Source organism: Arachis ipaensis, chromosome B7, assembly GCF_059453495.1.
Source record: "Arachis ipaensis isolate K30076 ecotype BB chromosome B7, ASM5945349v1, whole genome shotgun sequence".
Taxonomy (NCBI): domain Eukaryota; kingdom Viridiplantae; phylum Streptophyta; class Magnoliopsida; order Fabales; family Fabaceae; genus Arachis; species Arachis ipaensis.
In genome coordinates this window covers 18,347,649-18,370,463 of record NC_142442.1, presented here as the reverse complement: position 1 = coordinate 18,370,463, position 22,815 = coordinate 18,347,649, and the positions used below count along the sequence as shown (strand labels likewise).

The following is a 22,815-nucleotide window of genomic DNA, read 5'->3' as shown; positions in this document are numbered from 1 at the left end:
AATAATAATAATAATAATAATAATAATAATAATAATAATAATAATAATAATAATAATAATAATAATAATAATAATAATAATAATAATAATAATAATAATAATAATAATAATAATAATAATAATAATAATAATAATAATAATAATAATAATAATAATAATAATAATAATAATAATAATAATAATAATAATAATAATAATAATAATAATAATAATAATAATAATAATAATAATAATAATAATAATAATAATAATAATAATAATAATAATAATAATAATAATAATAATAATAATAATAATAATAATAATAATAATAATAATAATAATAATAATAATAATAATAATAATAATAATAATAATAATAATAATAATAATAATAATAATAATAATAATAATAATAATAATAATAATAATAATAATAATAAGGGTTAAGTAATTTTTTCGTCGCTAAGGTCTGAGGCCAAAATCAAAATCGTCCCCAACTTTTTTTTGTTATTAAAATCATCCTCAACGTTACAAAACATTATAAAATCGTCCTTTTCTGTTTTAATTTTATTTTTTTACCAAATTATCCTTAATATTAAAAAATAAAAAACAGACCCTCCCCCTCCACCTGCACCCCACTCACGTATCTCTTCCCTTTCTATTATGAGGGATTGGAAGAAAAAGAAAAAGCAAATTTGATTATCTCTGTAGCTTTTTTTCCCTCTCTTTTTCACACCACACGCTTCTTCATCTTTTAATGGAAAATCTTCTCTTCATTGTTCAACAAAAAATTTATTCCTTGGAAGTGTTCTTGAGCTTCCATTTCAGCAATTCCATTCTCAAGTTTGCCTTTTTTGGTGAATACAATAGAAATAGATACTTGCTTATTAAGTGTTTGCTAAAATGCCACAATATCAATCATCTAAAGAAACTTTAAAGCTTGATGCTTTTTTGGGTCTAGATAATAAGGCCTTGTTGAAAGTTGCTAAGAAATTGGAGCTGAAGGTGATGATTGAGGAAATAGAATCTTCAACAAGCATTGATGATGTTCCTACAGTGTTCATTTGTCCAATTTCACTTGAGCCAATGCAAGAGCCAGTGACACTTTCAACTGGCCAAACCTATGAAAGATCCAACTCGTCAAATGGTTCTCACTTAGCCACAGAACTTGTCCCATAACAATGCAAGAACTTTGGGATGATGATGATGGTGGTAATTCTCTCACACCAAACAACACTCTCAGCCACTTGATCCTCACTTGGTTCTCTCACAAGTACATAGCCATGAAGAAGAAATTGGAGGATGTTCAAGGTAGGCTGAGCTTTGAGGGATTGGGGAAGGGAATGGGGTGCGGCGGGAGGGGGGTATGAGGAAGGGGATGGGCAGAGAAGAAAGGGAAGAGATACGGGAGTGGGATGGAGGGGAAGGATTTTATTTTTATTTTTTAATATTATTTTTATTATTTATATTAATTATTAAGGATAATTTGGTAAAAAAATAAAATTAAAGTAGAAAATAACGATTTTATAACGTTTTATAATGTTGAGGATGATTTTAATAACAAAAAAAGGACGAAGACGATTTTGATTTTAATAACAACAACAACAGTAAGAAGATTCAGGAGGGGCAAAAGTTGTATGGGAGAGACGGTTTCGGGATATGTAGTGTGGTTCTCAGAAAGTTCCATATATTATCTGGTTCTTTAAAGTTTAAAAGATGCTTTTTTCACCGAAAAAAACTCCAAGATCTTTTATAGGTCTATTCAAATTCTATCTAGATTCACTCTCTAAATACTATAAATAAAAGGCATATATATACATAATATATATGTTATTTTTTTTTAATCTTTATAACTCTTAGACTGTATTTAAAAGAGAGACTGAGATTAAAAGCTAAAATTGAAAGACAGAAACAGAGAGATTGAGACTGAATTAAATTTCTGTATTATATTTGATATAAAAGTATGTCTCGGTATTATGTTTAATTTAAAATAAATATAGAGAATGAGGGATAGATTTAAAATTTAAAAGCTAAATAAAGATATTTTTAATAAAAACTATTATTGAAGTTTCAATCTCCGTTCTCAAAATTTTAGTCTCTTATATCTCCATTTTCTAAAAATATTGAAGGAATTGAAATTTTAAAAATAAAAAATAAAATTTTAGTTTTAGTCTCTAACCATAAAAAATAATACTAAATCTCAATGTCGCTATTTTAGTTTCAATCTTAATCCTCCTAACTAAACACTACATAAAATACTTATATATTATGTATAGTTAGAATCTCTTCTTTTCAAGTATTATTACCCCATTTGACGACTTGAGGATTGCCACTAATTAGAAGCGCAGAAACGCACTCAACGTGCTTGGTAAGCAGGATTCGGACAACGCACATCTTCTCTCCCGTATTCAAGCATAAACCACGCTCAATGGTGGAAGGGGGCAAGCCAGAGTCCGACGTCGGAAGTATGCAGAACTCTCTAAACCATGTAACATTAACATTTATGTGTCCTCAGTTTTCTGCAATAACATATGTCGCGTAACTGTAGGAAGGGTTGGTTGCGGCAGCGCTGTTGAAGCCGAACGTCACGATGGATGCGTTAAGCAAGAACATTGTGAGACTGCTTGAGGTATATAAACTTTGTATATGTGCATGCTTGCCACACTTGCCTGTAAGTTCGCCAGTCCCCCTTCCGTCTAACCTGTATATGTCGTTTAGTTTCCTAGATTCACGAGAAAGAGCACGGTCAGGTGGACGCATTCATAGCTGACCTTAGGAAAGCACTTGGTCAGGTTGACGAATGCCTTAACAAATACGTCAGGACAGGAGTGGATATGGGGCCGAAGACTGTCGTTGCGGGGTCCTAGGTCACTGCTGCTAAGCCAGAAAGCAGCGCTCAAAGGAGCAGAGAACGTAGCACATCTCCAGAACGCTACGTTGTCAACCTAACTGGGGGACCCAGCGAGGAATGACCATTAAGAGCGGGTGGCAGATCTGGATCCAAGTTCCTACCTAGCTTCGCTAGGCACTGGAACGACAGCACCATCATGTTCGGGTCGATGCTCCACCAGGATCTTTGCATGGCATCACAGTTGACTCCCCAAACCAAGAATGCAGCAACAACACATGTCTCGTCCTATAACATGTCCTATGCCAGCCCTACCACCTTCGGGAACGTAGGACAAGTAAGTGAAACCGAGATGCTTTACTCTTGTCTGGCACAGAACATCAATTACCACTGTTATTACGACCTTATTTTTTCTGTTGTCTTCCGACGCTCTCCGAACCCTTTTTTGACAGGGCACGATTGGTTCCACCTTTCGAAGTGGGTCGAACATCATCGGATCCGGATCACCAATTCCATCTAAGTTCCTTATAGGGGTGGCAAAGTGGGCCGGCCCGCCCCGCCAACTAAAATGGGTTCAAAATGCTAGCCCGCCCCGCTTTTTGGCAGATTGGCGGGTCGGTGGGCTAGCCCGCTTGACTCTTTTTTTTTTGAAAATAAAATTCATTAAAATTAACTAAAAAATAATAATTACAAAATCAAATACAAATAAAAAAATAGTCAAATTATAATATAATTTTTTACTATCTTTTTTTTAATTTTTAACTTTAATAAAATTGTTCAAAATAATATTTGTCAATAGAACTATTTTTATTTTAAAAAACAAGTCTCATAATTCGAACAAATATACGAAATTGTAAAATAAAATATATAAAGTTAACAACTAAAAGAAGAATAAAAACGAAAACAAAAAAAGTGTTTGAAAATTCTATAATTATTAATTTTATAATAGTAATTACTCTTTTATTTAATAAAAAAAGAAAAAAAAATCTTCGGCCCGACGGACCGACCCGCCCCGCCAAAACTCGTCAATTTGGCGGTGCGGTTTGGCAGATTTTTTTTAATTTGGCGGGTTCTAAATGCTAGCCTGACCCGCCTTTTTTAGCGGGTCTAGCGGATCAGTGATAAACCACTATTTTATGGTTTATATTGTGTTTAATTGTGTGGTTTTATCATGATCCTTACTCACTTATTCATTAAAATAGCATGCATTTATATTTTCTTCCTGAAATTATTACATGATTGAAAACTGCTTTCTAGAAGACTTTTAATTATGCATTTTAATTCTCCTTTATTCCATTCGATGTCGTGATCTGTGTGTTAAGCGTTTCAGGCTTTATAAGGCATGAATGAGTTGGAGATTGGAAAGGAAGCTAGCAAAAATGGAAGGAACACAAGAAATTGAGGAGACAACCAGCGAGAAGTGACGCGGCTGCATGGCTCACGCGACCGCGCGGAAGAGGAGAAATAGCAGTGACGCGGCCACATGGTTCATACGACCGCGCGGAATGGAAAAGCACAAGCGACGCGGAGGCGTAGACGACGTGAACGCGTGGCAGGAAAAAACGCGAATGACGCGTTCGTATGGATGACGCGATCGCGTGACATGCGCGATCTGCATAATCTGCAGAATTCGCTGGGGACGATTTTGGACCCTATTTTGACCCAGTTTTCGGCCCAGAACAGCAGACTAGAGCCAGAGAACATGCAGAAACCAAAGACAACATACATTCTACACAGTTTTAGTTTGAGATCTAGTTTCTACTCCTCCTCTAGGTTTTCTCTCTACACATTCATAGTTCTTAGGATTTTAATTTTCTCTTGCTTTTGCATTGGGATATTGAGAAGAGTTATTACCTCATCAAGACTTCGTCATTCTAGTTCGTTTTCTTTACTTGGCTTTACTCTTCCATGTTCTTTGCTTTGTTTAATTTTACCATTGGAATATTTTTAGGATTATTTAATACAAGGATCACTTTTATTTTTAATTGATTATTTTGATTTTTATTTACAATGTCTTTCTTCAATTCCTATTCATATGCTATGAATTTTACATTCACAATGAGCGAGTAGTTCTCTAACTTGATGGGGAGTTGATTGAAAGGAACCTTTGAGTTGGAAAGCTTGAAAGAAAAATTGTAATTGGGTTTATGGTTGGATTGCCTTCTAGTCACTAACACCAATCCCTTTTTAATTAAGTGGATTGCAACTTGTGAACAGACGTAGCATTCCAACTTGTTTGACTTTCCCTTACCTAGTAAGGGATAACTAAATAGGACAACCTTTAATTATCAATTAATCTACAGAGTATTCCAACAATAATAGGGATTCCAACTAATCAACTCCCAGTCAAGGCTTTTATTTACATTATTCAAATTCACCAATTTAATTTCCTGTTTACTCAACTCAAACTTTTTTGAAAACATCTAATTAATAAAATAGCACACTTTTCTGCAACTCGTTGGGAGACGACCTGGGATTCATACTCCCAGTATTTTAATTTCAATTTTCTGTGACACCTTTCTAAATTGATAGGCAGATTTCTTGCGAGTTAAGAACTATACTTGCAACATATATAAATTAACAATTTTTAATTCGCCAATTTCTGCCCGCATCAATTTTTGGCGCCGTTGCTGGGGAGTTGCAATAGAGTGCTAAAGTTATTAATTGGATTTTTATTTATTTAATTGCATTTTATTTTATTTTGCTACTATGAGCTGCTTGTTTTTTTCGCTAGATGACGCGTTCACTTCCTGATCCACGCTTGCCAGTATTCGATCCTGAGATTGAAAGAACCATCTCACGAATAAGGCGAGTTCGGCGTTGGTTAGTCCTCTCTGAAGGCGGATTTGAAACGCCATTTGAGGAAGAAACCAGCTCCCATTCTACTGATTCGGTTAATTTACGTACAGGTAACATGGCGGCAGCCAGAAGAGTTACTATCCAGGAGGAAGGAGCCCCTGATTTTACAATGCAACCGTTTCAAGCGCATCACCCAGTGGTGGCTACAGATTTTGAAATAAAGACCGCACTGCTCAATTTGATGCCCAAGTTTCATGGCTTACCTGCTCAAGAGCCTATCAAGCACCTGAGAGATTTCCAAGCAGCCTGTTCTACTGTCAGGCGTGATGGTGCAGATGAAACTTCAATTTTGCTGAAAGCTTTTCCGTTTTCTCTTGAGGGAAAAGCAAGAGAGTGGTACTACACTCAACCCCTAGCAAATGTATCTAACTGGGATACGCTCAGAAAAGAGTTTTTGGAGAAATTCTTCCCATCTGAAGTTACTAATAAACTGAGGAAGGACATTTCCATGATTGTTTAGGATGACAACGAGACTCTCTTCGAATACTGGGAGTGCTTTAATAATCTTCTGGAAGCATGCCCCCACCACATGATTGACAAGATAGTGTTACTCAGCTATATCACACAGGGTATGAGGCCCCAAGATAAGACCACATTGGAAAGTGCTAGCAATGGGTCTATGAAGAAGTACAAGACCACTGATGAGGCATGGCAATTGATCAGCGACTTAGCTGAATCTACTAGGAACCACAGGCAGAAACAAGGCCGTTCAAAAGCCGTTGCAGAAGTATCCTCTAGCAGAGAGACTGCTGCTCTAGCTCAGAGTATCTGTGAAATGACCAACTTGCTGAAGCAGATGCAATTGAATCAACAACAAGTCCAGCAAGCTCAACCTCCTTCACCACAGCAAAGCCAACAATTAGTCCCATAGAGAGTTTGCAAAATTTGTGCTGATTATAGCCATTATACTGATGAATGCCCGCAGCTCCAACAGGAAGACAACATGGTGGCATCCACTCATAACTTCTATGACCGCCCCAACCAAGGGTACAATCAAGGTGGAAATAATAACCATGGATGGCAGGATAATTCTAACCAGAATTGGAGGGAGAACAATAATAGAGGAGGTAGAGATAATCAGGGAAATCAGAGGTGGAATAATAACAACAACAGACAGCAGAACCAACCTTATAGAGCACCTCACCTGAGACAATCCCAAGGACCACAGAATACCCAACAGCAGACCTCTCAAATTACTTATCCTTCTTCATCTCCTAATGATGAGTTACTATATTCTATTGATAGGAGACAACAGGCCATGGAAAACAACCTTAGTGCCACTCTAAATGGTCTGACATCTGCTGTACAAGCTCTCGCCTCACAGATTGGATCAATGCAAAATTCCAGTAACCAACCTTCAAGCTCTACTGGAATCCCCTCTCAACCATTACCCAATCCAAAGGGAGGCATTAATGCCATCACCCTCAGGTCCAGAACCACACTGCAGGAGAGGAATCAGGAGGAGCCAAGCCCACCAGAACACGCCTCAGCTGAAGAGGTAGTAGAAATAGAAGATGTTGAAAAGGAAGAGGACATACAGGACATAGCTGAAAAAGAAGAAGCCCAACCACAGGAGGAAGCACCAAAAGGCGTAGACACTGCAGAATACACCACTCCCATTCCATTTCCACAACTTGCGAGGAAGCCCAGGAAGCAGCTGGAACCCGATCCCAAAATGGTAGAAATATTCAAAAAGGTTGAGGTAACTGTTCCCCTTTTTGATGTTATTCAACAGGTACCTAAATATGCAAAGTTTCTAAAAGATTTATGTATACATAAAGACAAAATTAATGAATTAGAAACTATTCCTTTAGGTAGTTCCATATCTGCTTTAATGGGAGGATTACCTGAAAAGTGTAGTGACCCAGGTCCTTGTATAGTTAGTTGTACTATTGGTGGAGTAGTAATTTATGATTGCATATGTGATTTAGGAGCATGTGTTAGTATAATGCCTTTGTCTATATATGATATTTTGAGGCTCCCTCCCTTAAAAAGGTCGGCAGCTCGTTTTGTGTTAGCAGATAAAAGCATTATTACAGTGGCTGGAGTTGCTGAAGATGTTTTAGTGAACATTAAAGGGCTTATATTTCCCACTGATTTTTATATCTTGGAGATGCCCCATAATGACTCAGATAAGCCATCATCAATCCTACTTGGAAGACCATTCCTGAAGACATCAAAATTCAAATTGGATGCTTTTTCAGGAACATACTCTTTTGAAATAGATGGCCGAATAGTAATCTTCAATCTGAATGGAGTCATAAACAACCCTCCAGAAGATATTCTATCTTCCAGTGTGATGTCATAGATGAAACTATAGCTGAAGTTCACAAGGAAGAGTTAGAAGAGAGGCACACTGGACAAGGTCCAAGTGTGGGGACCTTCTTGACTGACAATGAGGGCACCTCAGCATTTTCACAAGCTCCAGACAATCCAGAACCTACCCATGATCAGAAGTTGGAATTAAAACCTCTTCCTCCACATCTCAAATATGCTTATCTTGAAGATGAGCAGAAGTTTCCAGTTATCATTGCAAGGGAACTCACTTCACAACAAGAAGAGCAGTTGCTTGATGTACTGAGGAGGCACAAGAAAGCAATTGGATGGAGTTTGGCAGACATAGTAGGCATCAACCCTCAAGTATGTGAGCACAGAATATTTTTAGAAGAGGGAGCAAGACCTGTCCGTCAACCCCAAGGAAGATTGAATCCCACTATCTTGGAAGTTGTCAAAAAGGAAGTGACCAGACTGTTGGAAGCAGGTATAATCTATCCTATTTCAGATAGTGAATGGGTTAGCCCAGTGCAAGTGGTGCCCAAGAAGTCTGGAGTCACTACAGTGAAGAATGAGCATGGAGAGCTCATAGCAACTAGAGTTCAGAACGCTTGGAGAGTCTGCATTGATTACAGGCATCTCAACCAAGCCACTCGTAAGGATCACTACCCACTTCCATTCATTGATCAAATGCTGGATCGCCTGTCAGGTAAATCACATTCTTGCTTTTTAGATGGTTACACAGGTTATTTCCAGATTCATATAGCTCCTGAGGATCAGGAAAAAACCACCTTTACATGTCCTTTTGGGACTTATGCTTACAAGAGAATGCCCTTTGGCTTGTGCAATGCACCAGCTACTTTCCAAAGGTGCATGATGAGTCTTTTCTTTGATCTTATTGAAGACTATATGGAGGTTTTTATGGACGATTTTAGCATTTATGGTGATTCTTTTAGCCTTTGCTTAGATGGATTATCTAGAGTATTAGATAGATGTGTTAATACAAACCTTGTATTAAATTTTGAAAAATGCCATTTTATGGTAAAACAAGAGATTGTATTAGGACATGTGGTATCTAATAATAGAATTTCTGTAGATCCAGCAAAGGTGAATGTTATTTCTAGTTTACCTTACCCCTCCTCTGTGAGGGAAGTCCGTTAGTTCCTTGGCCATGCAGGTTTTTACAGGAGATTTATTAAGGACTTTAGTAAGGTAGCACTTCCCTTATCCAGACTACTGCAGAAGGATATTGAGTTCGAGTTCAGTGAGGATTGCAAACAAGCTTTTGATAAGCTGAAGGCCGCCCTGACTCAAGCTCCAATTGTGAGAGGACCAGACTGGAGACAGCCGTTTGAAATCATGTGCGATGCTTCCAACCATGCAGTAGGAGCAGCGCTGGCTCAGCGTGAAGGTAAAGATCCTTTTGTTATAGCTTATGCGTCTAAGACTTTAGACGCTGCCCAGTCCAATTATACTACTACTAAGAAAGAGCTTCTTGCTATTGTTTTTGCTCTGGATAAATTCCGAACTTATTTACTTGGTACTAGAGTAGTAGTGAATTCGGACCATGCAGCTTTAAAGTATCTATTAGCTAAAAAGGAGTCCAAACCAAGACTTATACGTTGGATACTGCTATTACAAGAATTTGATTTAGAAATAAAGGATAGGAGTGGTAACCAGAATTTAGTGGCAGACCACTTGAGTCGCCTTGAGCACATTAAGGATGATTCTACTCCTATAGATAATAATTTTCCATTTGATAACCTGCAAGCAGTATCAGAGGTATTCCCTTGGTATGCACATGTAGCTAATTATCTAGTTAGCCGCACATTTCCTCCAAACTTTTCTAAGGATCAAGGAGACAAGCTGAAAAGCGAGTCTAAATATTATATATGGGATGACCCATATTTATGGAGATATGGCGCTGATCAGGTAATTAGACATTGTGTATCTCAATCAGAATTCCAGCCCATTTTAGAAGCATGTCACTCATCTGAGAGTGGAGGGCATTTTGGCCCTCAACGAATAGCTAGAAAGATCTTAGACTGTGGATTCTGGTGGCCTACTCTTTTTAGAGATGCTGCTGAGTTTTGTAAATCCTGTCTCCCATGCCAAAAATTTGGTAATATATCCAGGAGGGATGAGATGCCTCAACAAATTATGCTTTTCTATGAAATTTTTGATGTTTGGGGCATTGACTTCATGGGTCCGTTTCCAAATTCTAATGGTTATTTTTATATATTGTTAGCTGTGGATTACGTTTCCAAATAGGTGGAAGCAATTCCTACCCGCACTGATGATGCTAACACTGTTGTTTCCTTTGTGAGAAACCATATTATTTGTCGCTTTGGATCACCACGAGCAATCGTGAGCGATCAAGGCACCCATTTTTGTAACAGGAGACTAACAGGATTAATGAAGAGGCATGGGATAATTCATAAGGTTGCAACAGCATACCATCCTCAGACCAATAGGCAAGCCGAGGTGTCAAACAGAGAAATAAAGCGTATCTTGCAGAAGATAGTCAAACCTCATAGAAAAGACTGGAGCACCAGGCTACAAGATGCACTCTGGGCATATAGAACAGCATACAAAACACCTATTGGGATGAGTCCTTTTCGTTTAGTTTATGGAAAAGCTTATCATCTCCCAGTTGAAGTAGAGCACAGAGCCTTTTGGGAAGTCAAGGAGTGCAACATGGGAATGGAGAAAGCCGGAGCTGAAAGGAAGTTGCAACTGCAAGAACTGGAAAGCCTCCGCCTAGAAGCTTATGAGAACTCAAGAATATACAAGGAGAAGATGAAGGTTGTACATGATCAGCACATCAAGAAAAAAGAGTTCCAACCTGAAGATTTAGTCCTCCTTTACAAATCTCGACTGAGACTCATGCCAGGCAAGTTGAGATCAAGATGGGAAGGTCCATATAGAGTGGAGAAGGCCGAACCGTACGGAGTTTATCACCTAAGTCATCCTTCAAGTTCTGAACTTATCAAAGTTAATGGACAACGCCTAAAGCTATACCATGGCGAGAAGATGCAGAAAAACAAGGAGCTTGAGATCTTCCTCTTGGAAGATCCCCACATAGCAGAAGATTGAGCTAGTGGAGCGTCCAACTTACGGACGTTAAAGCAAAGTGCTAGGTGGGAGACAACCCACCATGGTATGATCGTTCTTTTCTTTATTTTTAGTTTTTCTATTCAATAACTCTTCTCTTTATCAGTACTTTCGTGCATCTGCATTTATATACTTTTATTTTAAAAAAATAAAATAAAATAAAAACGAACAGAGAGTCACGCTGGAGCGTGGCTGGACGTGTGCCAGTGGGACAATTCGACCCACGCGACCGCGTCGCTGACGCGTCCGCGTCGTATGGGCATAATGGCCTCCCACGCGATCGCGTGCCCTGATTTTCGACGTAAAAAGGTTGCACAACGAATTATTGTGTGAGAGTGGTGCTGGATTGGTGTTGTACGCACACTTCTACCCACGCGGACGCATGGCCCACGCGTCTGCGTCGTTCCCTTCTGAAGTCCACTCACGCGATCGCATGCCCCACGCGATCGCGTCACCCCAAATTTGGCAAATATATCAATTCAAACAGAGAGTTATGCAGGCGCGAAGCTGCTCTCGCGCCAGAAGCACAACATGGGTCACGCGACCGCGTGACCGACGCGACCGCGTCACCTGAAATAAAGCGCAATCGCGCGAACGCGTGCCCCACGCAGCCGCGTCGCTTGCGCTGCACAGCTCAATCTAAATTGCCAAAATATCTTATATTTTTCCTCTCCAATCCTAATTTTTCTTTTCCCTCCTTATTTCTTACTTCTTCCATCTTCCTTCTATCTCACCTTTCACTCTCTCTCTCTCTCTCTCACCTCCATTAAAAAGTTTTTATTTTCTTCTTCACTCTTTGCTTTTCTATCATTCTTCTTATTTTTTATGTTATTTTCTTTTCTTCCATTTTTCTTTTCATTATCCATATTTTCTTTCTTCTTTTTTCCTTTTTACATGGTGTTAAAATTTTCTTTGAGTCATTATTCCTCATTATATACTTGTGGATTGTTGCAAATTTTTTTTGGCAATTATATATTATTTTCTTTAAAGGGTTGCTTGCATGTTCACTTTAATACTTTCTATACCTTATCTACCATGCATGCTATGTGTTTGTGAAAAAGCCCATGTGGCATTATGCACTTCTCTACATTACTCTATTCTACTATTCAATGCTTGCTTTTCATAAACTCCCTTTACTATTGTATTAATTAAAATTAATTGTCAATACAAACCCGATGGTTTGTTACAAAGTGATGCTTGATCTATGCTACTCATGCCCTTTTCCGGCATGCCAATAAACACCTTGCATTCACTTGTCATTATATGCACTAGCTATTTTCCATTGATGATTTTTCACATGTACTCATGAGCGTGTGTTAATGTCAGTTACCTCCTAATGTGCATCTATCACCACCTTTTCCGTTCTCTTCCTTGCTATATATCTCTTTGAATTTAATTTACTTTCTCTTCCCTTTTTCAGGATGGCCACCAAGAAAGGAAAAGAGAAAGCTACTCCCAAACCCCCCAGCAAGAAGAGGAACTAAAAGAGCACTAGTGGCAGAGCCTTCTTCAACTGCAGTCAAGCCCTCAACAAAAAGAGTTAAGAGGATCATAAAGGTTGATGAAAAGGAGAAAGCCTTTCAAGCGAAGGACACTGCGCGATTTCTCAATCGCTACTGTGAGCAGATGTTCCCTATTCTGGCTGAAAGGAGCTACAACAACGAACACCTTCTTATCCTCCCGCCCAATATTGCTACTTTTGTTGAGCCGCAAATTGAACGAAGACAATGGGGTTTCCTATAGAGACAACCAAGGCAAGTCAATCTTTCTTGGGTAGTTGAGTTCTACTCTAACTTCTACCTGCCTACCCTGCAGTCTGTCTTTGTCCGTCAGAAGTAAGTCCCCATTACAGAAGAGGCTATTCAAAAAGCTTTAGGTCTTCTCCCTATTCCAGAAGGATTGGACGCCTTTCAAGAAGCCGCACTCAAGCGCCAGATGTACCAATTTGACTGGGAAGTTGTTCTCAGAGTTATCGCACTACCTGGCAGCTGTTGGATCTACGGATACCATCGTACCCGCCCTAAGGGAATATCGGCTTCAGCACTTACCTTGGAGGCTCGCGTATGGGCACAGATCATGTCCCATTACGTCTTTCCGAGCACTCACGAGTCCTCCTTCACTCTGGAATGCCATGGGACATGTACAAATCGCGGGCAAGTTACCTTTTTCCCGCCTTGATCTCAGATCTTGTCTCAGCAGCCGGAGTCTCCTACAGAGCTGGGGACACCAAAGCCATGCTTCCACGGGATGATCAGTATGTCCCTAACGGAAAATACCTCAGACCTCCAGCAGCCACTACAAGCCTTCCTACTGCACCGGTTGAAGATACTCCTTCTCCAACACCACAAGCACCTACAACAGACGCACTGCTCCAGCAGATAATCGCAAGGTTGGATCGGCAAGAACAGAAAGCGAAGTTAAGAAAGCGCCGATTCAAACACCTCAAGGAGCTACTCAAGGGACACTTCAAGGACTCAGACACCCTGGACTCCACTTCCTTTACCAGCACAGGGAGCCATGATGGTCCCGACTGTGGAGATACTGCTACCAGCCCACCCCTGTTCCTGACAGATGGCACCGAGGATGGTGCAAAGCCTTAAGTGTGGGGAGGTCGGTCAGTACCTGACTTCCGGAGGTAATTTCTCTTCCCTAGCACCAATAAATTAGGATATTTTAGTTAGATTTTCTTTCTTTTATAGAATAGGATAAATTGCATAGTAATAGGTTAGTTGCATGCATGCTCTACTTGATTGAAAAATACTAAGTTTCTTCTAAGACTCTATCTTTGGAACAAAATTTCACTAATTTTTAAAACATTTTTTATGATAAATCTGCTTGAAGTTGTATTTGGAACATGATTTTTGAGCTAAAGAACACACAACCTATAAAGATTTGAGCCTTTATGCATGGTTACATTATTTAACCATAATTATTTTATTCTTGTGTGTTTACTTCTCTATGATTGTAATCTATATTTTGTTTCATCATATATGTCCAATATTTATTATATTTGTATGCTTGCATATGTTGAGGCCATTTTTTGTTTAAACTCACTTATCTAAATTAAGCCTACCCTTTTCAATTACCTTTGTTAACCACTTTGAGCCTTTAAATCCCGTTTTCTATATTTCACCACATTACTAGCCTTAAGCGGAAAAACAATTGTATATCCCAAATTGAATCTTTGGTTAGCTTAAGATAGAATCGTGTGTGCTAGTTAAATATGGGAAATTGTGGGAACAAAAGTCATTAAGGGAATGTGTCATGATAATACAATGGGAATTTGGATACCTACTCATGTGAAACTATAAGAATTAAAAATCTATGTGCATTGATAAGCTATGTTTATTTTTATGTCTATCAAGAAAATAATAATAATAATAATAATAATAATAATATCAATAAATAAATAAGGGGACAAAATCACACCAATGCTGAATTAAGAATTCAAAGATCAATGCACATATGATAAAATTAAAATAAAAAGTCGATACATGAGTATGGAATGTAAAAGGAAATTCTGGGTAGCTAGGTATGAATTCTAAGGTTACACTAAATATATATAGGTTGGGTTAAAGCTTTGGTTAATTAAAGATTCAATTTATAAGCTCACTTAACCATATATGTATCCCTACCCCTACCTTGGCCCCATTACAACCTTGAAAAGACCTCATGATGTCTGCATTGGTATATTAACTGTTATTGATTGGTTAGGAGAAGAACAAAAGTTAAAGAGCATGATTAGAGAAGGATAGAGTGATTACCCTACACACTAGAGAGATTAGAGCGTACATACATCATCAGTGAGGGTTCAATGCTTGAATTTTCATGTTCCCTGCTTTCATGAGCTATCTTCTTGCACCTTTATCTGTCTTACTGTATAATAGAATTAGTAGAATTTTATTTGTAATTGTTTTGAAGAGCTTATTTACTTTTGATCAAGTGGGCAAGAATCATATAGTTGCATTCATATATATAGGATTGCATTGCATTGCATGAGTTTCTACATGTTCATATTTATTTATTTTATCTCCTTCAATTAAGTATGAGGACATGCTAATGTTTAAGTGTGGGGAGGTTGATAAACCACTATTTTATGGTTTATATTGTGTTTAATTGTGTGGTTTTATCATGATCCTTACCCACTTATTCATTAAAATAGCATGCATTTATATTTCCTTCCTGAAATTATTACATGATTGAAAACTGCTTCCTAGAAGACTTTTAATTATGCATTTTAATTCTCCTTTATTCCATTCGATGCCGTGATCTGTGTGTTAAGCGTTTCAAGCTTTATAGGGTATGAATGAGTTGGAGATTGGAAAGGAAGCTAGCAAAAATGGAAGGAACACAAGAAATTGAGGAGACAACCAGCGAGAAGTGACGCGGCCGCATGGCTCACGCGACCGCGCGGAAGAGGAGAAATAGCAGTGACGCGGCCGCATGGTTCACGCGACCGCGCGGAATGGAAAAGCACAAGTGACGCGGAGGCGTAGACGACGCGAACGCGTGGCAGGGAAAAACGCGAATGACGCGTCCGCATGGATGACGCGATCGCGTGACATGCGCGATCTGCATAATTTGCAGAATTTGCTGGGGGTGATTTTGGACCCTATTTTGACCCAGTTTTCGGCCCAGAACATGCAGAAACCAAAGACAACATACATTCTATACAGTTTTAGTTTGAGATCTAGTTTCTACTCCTTCTCTAGGTTTTCTCTCTACACATTCATAGTTCTTAGGATTTTAATTTTCTCTTGCTTTTGCATTGGGATATTGAGAAGAGTTATTACCTCATCAAGACTTCGTCATTCTAGTTCGTTTTCTTTACTTGGCTTTACTCTTCCATGTTCTTTGCTTTGTTTAATTTTACCATTGGAATATTTTTAGGATTATTTAATACAAGGATCACTTTTATTTTTAATTGATTATTTTGATTTTTATTTACAATGTCTTTCTTCAATTCCTATTCAAATGCTATGAATTTTACATTCACAATGAGCGAGTAGTTCCCTAACTTGATGGGGAGTTGATTGAAAGGAACCTTTGAGTTGGAAAGCTTGAAAGAAAAATTGTAATTGGGTTTATGGTTGGATTGCCTTCTAGTCACTAACACCAATCCCTTTTTAATTAAGTGGATTGCAACTTGTGAACAGACGTAGCATTCTAACTTGTTTGACTTTTCCTTACCTAGTAAGGGATAACTAAACAGGACAACCTTTAATTATCAATTAATCTAGAGAGTATTCCAACAATAATAGGGATTCCAACTAATCAACTCCCAGTCAAGGCTTTTATTTACATTATTCAAATTCACCAATTTAATTTTGTGTTTACTCAACTCAAACCTTTTTGAAAACATCTGATTAATAAAATAGCACACTTTTCTGCAACTCGTTGGGAGATGACCTGGGATTCATACTCCCAGTATTTTAATTTCAATTTTCTGTGACACCTTTCTAAATTGATAGGCAGATTTCTGGCGAGTTAAGAACTATACTTGCAACATATATAAATTAACAATTTTTAATTCACCAATTTCTGCCCGCATCAATCGGCCTGACGGGTTCAACCCGTTTTGCCACCCCTAGTTCCATAGAAGAAGGAAAGTCCCCAATGACATTAAAACAGCATCGAGAATGCGCAGGAACCCAAGACAACTCCATAGCCAGAGCAGTGCATCCTCTGCAACAGTGATCTTTCCGCCGGTAAGGCCTATTTGTCTGGATAGTTCTACGTTAAATCGTACTCAATCTGCAACGGACTTAACCGTGGACCCTAACCCTTTTTTATTTCGCAATACATACGTGCCGGCTTCAAGTTAACCCGTCATATCGGTTTTCCACTATTGAAGGCCTAGGTGATTGCCTACATTTTCGGAGACTGTATGAACCCTGACGAGAAGCTGTTTCATCGTGGGGAACGCGACCTGGATCGCGAGTCATTCTCGTCGCTGCTACCTGGGAATGAACCATCAACCTACTTACTGGAGCTGCTTGTGCTCAGGACCACGTGGACACAGTCATAGCTCTAACAGTGCTCAGTCTGGTTCCTACCCCTGATATTTTCGGTAACGTCTCTCGGCTCTGTGTCCCATGGCATGCGTTGTTTTCAGTTATGTTTTCGACCACCTTATGATGGGAACCTCTCACATGCATAGGAATATGTTCTATCCGAGGACATAGACGACGAACAGCTGATGGACTACTTCCACGTGACATGGCTACCAAGGCCGGACGCCCTGAAATATGTAGGCATTAATAATACAGCACACAAAGAAGAAAAAAATGAAGAAAATGAAGCAAAAAACCCAAACAAAAAATAGTAAAATATAAAAAATTTTACTGTTGCCACCCATCCCTGACCTGAAATGCTAACTCCTGACCCCATTCCAGATATATGTCCAGATGGAGGACATCATCCAGGTCACAAAGGAGGATCACTATTACCTAATGGCCGTGGAGGTCTCCAGTCGCCGGATTTGGATATTCAATAGCTTCTCAACGGTGGACACAGCCATGGGAAGAAAGTATGCGGTTAAATCCGTAGAATGTAAACCTTCATCACGTTTTCCTGTGTAGTATTCTTGGTCACCATAATACTCCGAGAACTCTAAATACTCAGCTTGTGGTGTAGGGGTCGGGTGGGGTTTTGGCCGTAGGGGGAGACCCATACCCCTTAAAAAAAGGAAAAATTCATCATTATCTGTCGTGTTATCTGTGTCCATTTTGCAGGCTAGGGTTTTGGACAGGATCTTCACCACCATGTTCCCGGACATCAACGTCCTGGGAAAAAATCCTCCCTGTTTGAGTGGAATCCAGACTTCGTCCTCGGGGTCCCAAATCAGAACAACTGGTATGAATTCATTTGTAATGCATTAACCATAAGTTGATATAGTTATATTTTCGGGTATTGACAAACAGTTACCCTTTCTGTTTCCGGTTGCGCTCGATGGAAAAAGATACAAGGACAGGCTGAGGATGCTACTTCGGCTTCAAATGGAGCATTTGTTTACAACCAACCCTGTTTCACAGAGGAAAGTAGTAACTAATCGTCCGCCGCGCTAATTGCATGTCAGAACAATTTCCGTTGTGATAATGTTTCTCATTAAATCCATTCATGTTTATGATCTTTTCTCGTGTTGTAGAGCATAGACCAGTTATCCGACAAGATCCGGATTGACACTGCATTGGCCATTATGAACGAGCATTTCTATGAGCGTCGGGATGATATCAGGCAGCGGGCTAAGGTGGATTGGAATAGCCATAGGGTGATGACCGCCGTGTTGACATGACCCTATTAATTTGTACACTTCATTTTGAACATGATGAGCTGTTCATGCCCCCTTTTGTCGAGGCAAGGGTCTGTCGTCACCTTGAAGTGGTAACAGAGCATCGCATAACAAGTCTCAACTTCGATGTTATAGCTACCCGACCAACCTTTTTATATTTTTTTTGATGTCCTGACACTGAACAACTATGTATTTTGTTGCACGCATATGCACACTTCAAACCATGAGCCGACCTTGTTGAAAATATAATGACCGTGATAGGGATACCCAAATTAGTGCGGGTTACCTTTTATTTTCTTATACATGTGTCTGGCATGGATTCTATAGTAAACATCACTATAGTTTAATGTTTAAGGCGAAAATGTAGCCAATTTCATACAATTTATTTTCAGATGTGTTACAACACCTCAGTGAAACCCGAATGGTGCCATAATCTTCAAACCGAACGACCTACGGCAGTACAGAGAAAATAAAAAGGGTCATGCACTTACGCGCCCATTTTTATTTAGTGACCCTTGAACCCCTGTATGACCCTGGATGAGAACGAAACAATCCAGAGAGTTATGCACATTGCACGCTAACTGACATCCCCAACCCCAATGTCCTCCCCTACCGTGCAATTGAATCGCGTAGTGTGCCACAATATAGGTGTTAATCGCACTCGCTGGATAATGTAAAATCACCCGATACTGTGTAATGCCCGACCACATTCGGCATACATGGACGGAGATCACCGATGTATATGAATGTCATCGCAGAGGCCATTTCGTCATCAACATCGAGCAACCAACTAACTCAACCATAAATGTTTCAAGTTTTTATAAAGCAACAATACACTCTAGGGATAAGGCTTGCTTCGAAATTGCTTAATCACTTGACTCGTTTTACATCAACATCACATTTTTAAGTATTCTAACACACCATCAACTAGTCTTTACAGCCTTAAACCCACACAGATAGAAGGCACACAGCACACACACAAGCTGGCGTTACCTATACAGTTGTGGTTTCCGTAAAACAATCCTACAGATACAAAGCGAACCTCACAACTCATAACATATGCATACGTCCAGCCAGATGTCAGGTCAACATGTGGTATACGCAGCTCACAACCATAATCACACACAACGATTCGTTACCTCCAACAAGATTAGTTTAAAAAACTCACTCAAAATCAAAGTAGTCCTCACCTCCCTCTCCTGCTACCATGCTCTCGTAAGCCGCCGCTGCCTCGCAACTACCGATGTTCTCCCCCATACATGATTCGTGACACTTGCAAGAATTGTGTCCTGCTTTTCCACACAGCCGACACCTCTGAACACGGCAGAACTTACCCCTGAAAGTGACAACTCTTCGTCTGCATCCTTTGTACCTTGCTCGCTGCGGGTCCCAAACGGAAACCCTACTGACTTCCTCATCAAACCCTAGCCTTTGGTGGTGTTTGTCCCGCAGGGATTGTCGCTCCCTTGCCAACCTTGTTTTCACGTCCAAGTAGTCCTCGAAGAACCGGCAAGACAAGTTCACCAGCTCCCTGCAATCGTCCAACATCGCCGCGTGCATGCTCCTGTATGCTGTGTCTAGAATCTCCCCAACACGTACTTCGTTGCTTGCCGCACTCGGCTGCTTTGCCCTCTTTGTACACCGATCAAGTATGAGACTTCTGGGGATAGCTATCATGTTCAAATAAACCAGAACCCCAACCATGTGGACACAAGAAAGTCCAAACGACTCCATGCACTGGCATGAACAGTTGAATTCGCCGTCTTCCTCAGCCCATGACACGGCCCATGATTGCTGCTTGCAGTACATTGTAACCTCAAACAAAACACAAGCGCTCGTCCTCTTGGTGGACACAACTCTTACATTTCTGGCTAGCATCAGCACCTCCCAAAATAGTTCGAAAACCTCTCTTGTATAAACCGTCGCGGCGAACTGCTCAATGGCTTCGAGTTTTGTTTTTACAACAGGTTCGCCTTATGCATACCTGTAGTCTTGACGTTAGGATTTTTGTCAGTAAAGAATGTCATAAAAACAGTCACGTTGTAGATATAGTCTCTAAACCGACAGAAATCCCTTCGTACAAACGTTTTGGTTGTCACAAGTAACAAACCCCTTTAAAATTGATAACCGAGTATTCAAACCTCGGGTCGTCTTCTCAAGGAATTGCAGGGAGGTATGTTCTTATTATTGGTTATGAAGATTGTAAATTGGGGGTTTTGGAAGTAAGGAAGCAGTATGTTGCACAAGAAGAATAAGATAAATAAATAACTATAAATAAAATCTCTTGGCAAGGTATGGAGAACTGGAGGTCCTATCCTAGTTATCCTTATCAATTGTGATGAGAATTGGATTCTTCCCCCACCTTATTAACCTCTAACTATGAAGGTAAGTTAAGTGGACAAATTAATTCCAATTTTCAATCAACAATGAGTTTGATAACTCAAGAGTTACCAATTATTTAACCAAAGCCAAAAGGAAGAAAATGTGTAAGTTAAATTGAAAGCACTTATAAATAAAGCAAAGCAATCTTAAATTTGAATTACCTCAAATAATATTAAATAAAATATGCAGATCTTAACATGAAAAGTTTATAAGCCAATTGGGCAAAATAAATAAAAATAAAGAACCTGGGATTGAGAGTCACTCCTAAAACTAAGAGAAATCCTAAATCCTAATCCTAAGAGAGAGGAGAGAACCTCTCTCTCTAAAAACTACATCTACTCCTAAAATTGTGAATTGTGAGAGCCTTCTTATGAATGGATGCAATCCCCCACTTTATAGCCTCTGATCTGTGTTTTCTGGGCCGCAAACTGGGTCAAAAACAGTCCAGAATTCGCTGGTTTCGAATTTTGCCACGCTGGATTTTCGTCACTGCGATGCGGCCGCATAGATCACGCGGTCGCGTCGCCTAGAGTCAGGGAAACTATATCATATTATATATCAAATCGAAGCCTAAGACGTTAGCTTTCCAACGCAACTAGAACCGCGTCATTTGGACCTCTGTAGCTAAAGTTATAGCCGTTTGAGTGCAGAGAGGTCAGGCTGGACAGCTTAGCAATTTCTCCAACTTCTTGCATTCCTTCCACTTTTGCATGCTTTCTTCCCATCCTCCAAGCCATTCATGCCTTATAATATCTGAAAACACTTAACACACATATCAAGGCATCTAATGGTAATAAGAGAGGATTAATAATAAGCAAATATAAGATCAAAGGAGCATGTTTTCAATCAAAGCACATAATTAGGAAGGCAAATGTAAAACCATGCAAATAGTATGAATAAGGGGGTAAAGAGTAGATAGAAACCACTCAATTGAGCACAAGATAAACCATAAAATAGTAGTTTATCAAGTCTGCCACCAATTCTCTTCTTCTCATGAATTCCAGGTAGTGTTAGAAGTGCTCCACAAACTCCCTCAAATTGTATTCGTTGTGTATAAATTTCCCAATCTGCATATTCAAAGCCTCTCACCTCGACATTGTCTTCAATCCTGTGAAGAATTTTCCCTAGATATGCGCATTGGACCATGAATGCTTCCTTGCATACATGTTATCTATCCACGGGTGGTTCTCTAACCCGAACTCTGCCACGCTATCCATTCATATTCTCTCAAATTCGTCAACCTCTAGATTGCTCATCAAGCATAGACGGAATTTTCGAAGAAAACCAGGCCGTCCAATTCTGGCAGTCGCGTTCCTTAATAAGTGCCAACTACATACACAACTTGTGATGTGCACTGGGAAACACTATAATAACCGCACTCTTCATGGCAAGACCCCCGTCCGTCATGACAGATTTTGGCTGTTTTCCTTTCATTGCCTCAAGAAATGACCGCAACAACAACACATAGCTTTCTTCACTCTCGTTGCTCAAGATGGCACAACCAAATACAACCGTCCTCATATGATGGTTTACCCCTGAGAATATTACCAACGAGCACTTGTATTTATTAAGACCGTACGTTGCATCAAACCCAGGACATCCCCGAACACATTGTAGTCATAACGACTAGTACCATCGCACCAGAAGAGATTTTCTAGCCTCTTCTCACCATCCAGAGAGTACTTCCAGAACATTCCACAATCGGTGGTCCTTAAAGTTGCCAAGAACTTCAACGCCACCTCAGCATCTGTCGCGCCTGCCCGCCTTTGCTTCTCTATTGCATTATAGATGTCCTTTATCTCGAACCCAACAGTCTCGAATCCCCCTGACTGATTGGCAAAGGCTCAGAATATCATCGGCACTCGTAACCCAGCTTTCCTCATCGAATTGATTTGGTGCAAATCATCTTCCTTGACCGCTCTGTGTGACCGCATCAGACCCCTAAACCTCGCATCCAACATGGGATTATTATGGTTATCACAAAATTGTTCAATGTGAACCTTAATCCGAGCTTCACACCCGCACCGTGTGATCGCTTGAGGATCCATCTTCCTCTCTCCCCGCT

General features: G+C 39.6%; 1 pseudogene; it reads right to left on the bottom strand.

The window, feature by feature from the left end:
* Positions 1–21,760: 21,760 nt before the first annotated feature.
* Positions 21,761–22,798, bottom strand: LOC148550489 (protein FAR1-RELATED SEQUENCE 5-like; annotated as a pseudogene).
* Between the last annotated feature and the right edge of the window lie 17 nt (positions 22,799–22,815).